Consider the following 7,398-nt stretch of genomic DNA (forward strand, 5'->3'; position numbering starts at 1 on the left):
CTGATACGTGCTCTCCTCTTAGTCCAAACCATCCAACCTCGCGGCGGAGGATAAGCTCCTCCGTCCTCATGCGCGAGGACGCATAGGTGAGGAACATCTTAAGTATCTGACGGAGTTCACGTGATCCTGACTGACATGGATCACTGTGGGTCACATATCATATATCTGTATACAAACATTATATTGTACGAAGAATAGACGCATGATGCATACTGGAAGAGAATACAGTTATAAATCCAGATGTATATCATTTACGCATGCATACTTATAGAAAGGCTTTGAAGCTGCAGACTTCATTAAGTCCGGTATGATGTGGATGGACTGTTATATGCAATCTGATTTAGTGCGGTGTTGGTTATTTATTGTGTTTATTCAAAACGCAGCATGCTGTTGGTATCATATGCTGTAGGGGGTTTTAGTAATATGCCTAGGGTGATGTATGCTGCATTTTGTGAAAAAAAAAATATTTAAATTGGGTAAAAAAAAACACCACCCCCAAAAAAATTGTAAAAAACCATCACAGGGGTACTTTTGATATACTTTTGTTAAAACTTTTGATATAGTGCTAACCTCACCAGGCTCCTCCTGTATCCTTCTGTGGTGTCTCCCAGCTGACCACTGCAACCACCACCATCAGCAGTAACAGCCGGCTCAATCACTGGCCATGCTGATGTCGCATCTTAGTCAGTGATTGGCTGAGCAGGCTTTCACTGCCAAGAAATGCTCACCTCGGAAGAAGCGGCAGCAGTGGTCAGTGGGGGAACTGGGGAGGCTGCAGGAGGACACTGAGGGAGCGTGGAGAAGTAAACATAGGATGTTTATCATTTTTTATATAAAGGCAGCTCAATATCAATAGTTTTTAGGTGCCGACAGCAAACAGGACTCTGTGCCCTCCAATGCCAGGGATGAATTTCAGTCCCAGACTGGCCCTGCTGGGAGCAATGAAGACACTGCCCATTATCAGGGCCGTATTTACCACTAGGCACCCGGTATGATGGTGTTATCCAGTCACAGTATAGTAGTTTTGGTTAGGTCTTCTATGGCGGTGTTAAATGTGATGCCTGGAGCTATTACCTAATAATCTACCAATCCTGTGGTGGGGTGTCTATAAGTTTAGTGCCTAGGGCAGCAGCAGCTGTAAATACTGCCCTGTCCATTATAACAAGTCACTGGGAACAGTGAAGGCAGTGTGTCCTGGAAGAAAGTGCCATTTTATGTTGCTCATTTACCAATACCCACTGCTGTACAGGGAGAAAATTGATATTACACCGCTGATCTACCAAGGTCCACTACTGTCCATGGCGGAAATTGAACGATTGACTGGCTGGTTGACATTTTTTTTTTATTGTCATTTTCCAATTTTTGACACTGTAACAACAACATCTGTTGGAAAAAAAAAGCGCTACTCTGTAATAGTCCCACTTTACTACCTCCTGTAGTTTGGCTGTTTTAATGAAAATCCTTTGCATCTGATTCATGAATATTTGTGATTCCAAGCAAATATTCGCGAACCTCACAAAACAAATTTTAGATCTGCTTCGCTCATTCCTACTCTAAAGGCATTAAGTTTAAAATGAAACAAATATTTCACAAGCCTATTATAAAGCTTGAATTGACTAACACATTCTTTGGATAGTCAATAAACATACTAATATAAACTCCCCACTTGCACCTTGATTAAAAACTACTCACTTGTTGATCAATATTGATAAAGTGCATTTATATTTGTCTATTCTGCCATCTGTTGCAATATTGAATATACATTTTTCAATATCTTTAACATTAAACCTACTGCCATCTTGTGGCAATACTGAGCAAGTTATTCAAAAGTTGGTCTCATATAACCTCCCTATATAAATGAATCCTGCTATATTGCATACAAAATCCAATAGTGCACACAGAGAGAAGCACATTTTAACATGTCCCTCCCTGTCATTATAAAAAAAAACTTTTGACATATTGTAGAGAGATATCCAGTATATGGAGCTCATCTCCTGAAGCTAGACAGAGATGACAGGGAGCCAAGAAGTGAAGTGGTGCTTCTCTTGGGTATATCTAGAGATCAATGGGGGTCTGAACTGATCGATTAATAGTTTAATACTTTGACATGTCTCTGTAACCTGTCAAGACTTTTTTTTCTGCGCTGTATGTGTGGCTGGGTCACTCCTGTGCGTACCCTTCCTTAGCTGCAAATTTATTTTTATTTCTTTACTTTTATTGTGGGGGTCTCTGTTAGGCAAAAATCTGTACAGGGCCCCATGAATCCTGTACGCCACCTATCGCCCCCCCTATACACATACTCACCTGGCCTGATGCTGGAGGACTGCATCGGGTCAGGTGAGTATGTGTATTGGGGGGGGGGCCTTCGGCCACAAGAGAGACTGGCAGGTGGCAGGGCAGGAAGCCAATGGCTTCTTGCTTTGGTAGTAAGGGCACCACAGCATTTACTGTGAGTGTTCAGTTTCTGGAAGCTACACCACTGGTCCCTGTGCATACCACCAGCATCTGTGCTGAGGTGTGTGTGCTGCATTATGTTCTGTGTCCTGCTGCCCTGGGTGCAGTATGGCATAAAAATGTACAGACTCTGCAAGAGTACCTTATGGTACATTTGTGGTGAACCACAGTGACAACAGTGCTGTTTCAGCACACAGGTCTGGTGGTATACCTGCTTTTGGATTAGGGCTGGCTGTATCCCCCTGAAATGGTCGGTGACCTGCTGGGCTGTGATAGGTCCCTTGGGCTCTTGTCACGGTGGTCCGGAGTGGGGAAATTACCCAACCGGACTGACAGTACCGCCACCCACAGAAAGTGAAAAATTACTCAAGGAGTATGTATCCGATAGGTGTAGGTGCTGGTGCAGTAATGAGTCCCAGTAAAATAAATAAAATGGCTTTACTAAACAGTCTCTTAGGATACAGGATATCTTGGCAATAGATAAATTCTTTTTTGGGTACAGACTTGTGTTCACTCGATCTATGCTGGGAGATACTGTAAGTGCTGAGGTAGAAGAGTAGTAGATATAGCAGTGTTGAACAGTGAAGAGGAGAGGAGTTTATCATGAGGGTCCCAACCCAGGGTAGTAGTGTGCTCTGTTGGAACTTAAGAGACACTTGAAAAAAGAATACTTGAGAGAGAGATACTTGTACCCGTGTTTTCAACTTTCCTGTCACTTAACCACCTTCTGCCCTGCAGTGTCGGGGTACCGGACGGGTACAGGTATCAGGGTGACACAAGCCCCGGTCTTGGTTACCTGGGCGAAGCTAAGTGTCCGAAGTTGTCCGGTGTCACCTGCGCTGTAAGAGAGTACGTAGACCCTCGTTACTGTTGCTTTGCTCAATCTGGTTCAGTTAGGAGACTGCCCTGCACTGTCTAGAGAGGTCCACGGCATGGGCTGGGATGATCTCTGACTTATCCTCCTTTTGGAGTCTAACACTGCATAGTGTGGATAGTTCGGCTAGGAGTACAGTGTGTCTCTGGTTGCTTCATACACAGCTCACCAACACTCTGGACCACACAATGAACTGTCTGGACTGTCCCATTCAGGGGTCCTGGCAGAGCCAGACCCTGGCTAACTTCAGCAGGGATGCCTGTTTCTGTGTATCCTCCTCCCGAGAGAACCAGAGGGAAACTGACGCTACACTTCCTCCCACCAAGTGACTACTACCTAACAGGGTGTGTAAGAGCCGCTGTGAGTGATGGAGAAGAGAATGCGCAAAGAAAGAAGTATAGGGATAGGTAGAAGGAAAATAAGTATCCCCATTGGACCACAAGATCACACAATACAAGAAAAAACAGTAACCCGGTGATTACTACAGCTGTGCAACATATATACAAGCTCACATACAAAAGACTGACATCTGGTGGTAAAATTAATAAATACCTTCATCACTACCTAACCTTTAAGTGAAAGGCTTTTGTAACAGGTGCCATATGAGGAACACCTGTGGTGGGACACCACACATTTACAGGTTTAGGCTTTATGAAAGAAGGGACACCCACAATCAACCCCCATCCTGAGAGTTTGTGGGGAAATTGTGTGGGAACTGATGTACCCACTGCTGAATCAGGGTTACCAACTCTATATGGATAACTTATATACCAGCTTCCTCCTCCTCTAGTCCCTCACAGCTCGAGCTACAGTAGCTTGTGGCACTGTGAAAAAAATCAAAAAGGCCTACGAGAAGTCCTGTAGTACAACTGTAGTGTCCCAGCACAGGTGTGCCACTAAGTTTCTTATGCACCTGGGTAGAGTAACTCACTCAGGTTCTCTCAAGGGGATGAAAGAAACATGTATTATGTGTTTTCCCTACTAGGCGTCGCTGTTGTATTTATTGTAAGCACTGTATTATGCACAGCTTAAGGTTTCATGGGTTAACTATTTTGTGTCACCTGTTCTGTCTCCTCCTATACAGGTGCAGGCTTTTTTCCCTAACTTCTCTACCTATCCTCTTCCTTCTCTTTCACACACACAGCCCCACCAATCACAGGCTAGCCAAGGTTAACCTATTAAAAAGGAGCTAGTTCCTGGTGGGAGGGTCTTTTGTCAGTAGAGGTGGGGTGGGACACCACCATGAGAGACTTCTCTTATGCAAGTAACTACCGCTAGCATGCAGTGCTAGGAAGCTTTAGGTGGGAGTGACATCCTTTGAGAAACACCTTGCCCACGCCAGGGATTCCTTCTATGAAGGTGCATGTCATAAGGGTCCCTTTACACACACAGATTATCTGACATATATATGGCAGATTTTTGCAGTGAAAACCAGGAATAGATTTGAAAAGAAGAGAAATCTTAGTCTTTCCTTCATGACCTGTTCTCGGTTTATAGTCTGTGCTGCACTACATGTCCCAGACACTGCTGTGATGCCTCAATGCATCTCAGCCATTGTTGTGACTACTTTTTGGGCTTTTTTTCTGTGTTTCTTTGCACCATTCTTTGTTTTTTCTTCCTCATTTTTATTTAAATACATATCGAATAAAAGTTACATTTTAGAGTAGCGTTACTAAGAGTTTTCCTCCTTAGATCGTTGAGCCCGAGGGTACAGTGTTGGTATCATTAGAGGGGTTAGTGATTTCTCCATTTTTGTTTGACACCCAGCCACAAGCTACCTTAATGATCTCCCCTGACGATTCCTGATGGATGAAACAAGTTGGGAGTATTTGGGTTACCATAGGGTTTTGGAGAGTGGTAGGATGGTGCAGGAGCTGCCCTTATTAGGATATTTCTACCCCGGTGGGTACCTTGGTGAGCCGAGGTAGTTTGGTTCCTCTGACATAGGGCCTAGTAGGGACAAAGGTGTTTCTAACGATGATAGCTGCTACTATCTACATCCTCCTACCCTGCACATTTCAGATGATCAGACTACCATTGTTGTAAAAGCAGTACACATTTAGTAAGATCGCTCTAAAAAATTTGTATATACATAACACAGTACTTACAACAGTCCAAAACTATCTGTGTTTTATGGTCTTTGATTTTAGATACTTGATTAAAAGTTATGTTTTACTTTAGGGATACCTCTTCTATGAATACTTGTGTAATATGTGGGTATCTTTTAAGGCTGACTATGGCTGGCTGTCTTTATCTGTTTTTATTTGAATAAAAAAATGTTGATTCTTATTTGTTGCGACATGTTATTGATAAGCCAAAAGGATGGAGATGGAGCTTTCTGTGTGCATGCTGTCCTAATAATCTGAAGAAGTCTGATGACTTTGAAACGCGTTATTGTGTGTGTGAATAACGGCCTGCGCATAAGGACCCTTTTTTCTCCATCTTTTTGGCTATTTATCCCGGACCATAGAGTAGTGTGCGGTGTCATACTTCTGCTGCGGCTTTTTACTACGGATTTATGCTATTAAAGGGGGACTCCGGGTAGAGGTTAAAAAAAAATGAAACTTCTGCAGAAGCATTATAGTATTACTAACCTACCTATCCCAGTTTTGAAACTACCAAAAATCAATTTGTTTGGGGGGGGGGGGGTGTTGTTCTGTATTGTGTTTCTGTCCTTCCTGGTCTAGCAGTTCCCAGAATGCAATGCTTTCTCTCAGCTGATCACCACAGTCCCCCACTCACCACAATCAGTAAAATTAGTGCTGCACCTGCTTCTGGCCATTCAGAGATGGTGAATCACTCAGGGGATTGGGGGATCCAGCCAAGCCTCCTGTAACATCACGCCCTGCCCCCTGTCTGCATCATCAGCCTGTCCTCAGCAGACACACACACACAATGTGAGGCACAGGCATGGAATATTTGTCTCCTAAAGTGGGAGAGCAGAGGTAGCAGGTGACAATGTGAATTGGCACAGAGGCCAGAACCGTACAGATACGGTAATACATTATATAGACACATCTATATAACTTTTAATGTACTTTTAATAGAAAACAAGTTTTTCTTATCCGGAGTTCCCCTTTAATGGTTGTTGTGGCTATACACAACCTACCCAGGTGAGCAGTCTCCTGGAATATTCCCTTTGTGGGATAGAGAAGCTCATCGCCCAATGAGGCGCTCTGGCTTTTTTTCCCTTTGTTTGTTGCACAATGTTATTGATAAGGATGTCACTGCATACACAATATGTCAGCTGCATTTCCATATTCAATTCCTCTGCTGGCCATCAGTGGAGAATTTGAAAGATGAATATGTAGGGGTTTTTGTTTTTATATTTTCTGGATAGTGAGGGAAAATGTAATTATTTAATCTTTTCAAAAACTGGCATCACTTTTCTTTTAATGTACAAAACATGTAATTACTTTTACCATAGCACAACACAAAATTTTACAACTCAATTCAACTCAGTGCTACACCTAAGCAACTGACAATCTAAAGTACCCTGATGCAACTGTTTTGAGTATTTACATTTTTTTTTTTTACATTTCATAGCGACATGTGAAAAGGCTGAGAGTTCAGGCCCTATCCATTGCTAAATTGAGCCAGAGGTTGCTGTGGAAAAAACCATATCCAGCCTGTGTGTGCTTGACATTACAAAAACACATACACTACAGTATATCTTAACCCCTTATTGACCAGCTGTACATGATTTTGAGACATTCACTAAGAGGCTTTGGACTAGGCAGTTGCCATTTTATGGTGGCATCCTAGCCGCCTGGCTGGAGTCTCTCATAACAGCTGGGCTTCCTGCCAGTTACACCCACTACATGGCATGGTCAAATCATGACTGTGATGAGGAATGGAATTGCAGGCCTCTGAGACCTCATTTAAAAAAAAAAAAAAAAACAAGCCCTAGATTGCGCCATCAAAAGAACAATAAAAAACAAGTTGTGGCTCTTGGAATGTGGCATCACTTTTCTCATTGCACCAAAGTTAAACATTTGGAATCACAATAATACTAATGACCCAGAGAATAAAGTCTTATGCTATTTTACAGTATAATGAACAGCATAAGT

The sequence above is a fragment of the Dendropsophus ebraccatus genome, chromosome 2 (genome assembly GCF_027789765.1).
Source record: "Dendropsophus ebraccatus isolate aDenEbr1 chromosome 2, aDenEbr1.pat, whole genome shotgun sequence".
Classification (NCBI taxonomy): Eukaryota; Metazoa; Chordata; class Amphibia; order Anura; family Hylidae; genus Dendropsophus; species Dendropsophus ebraccatus.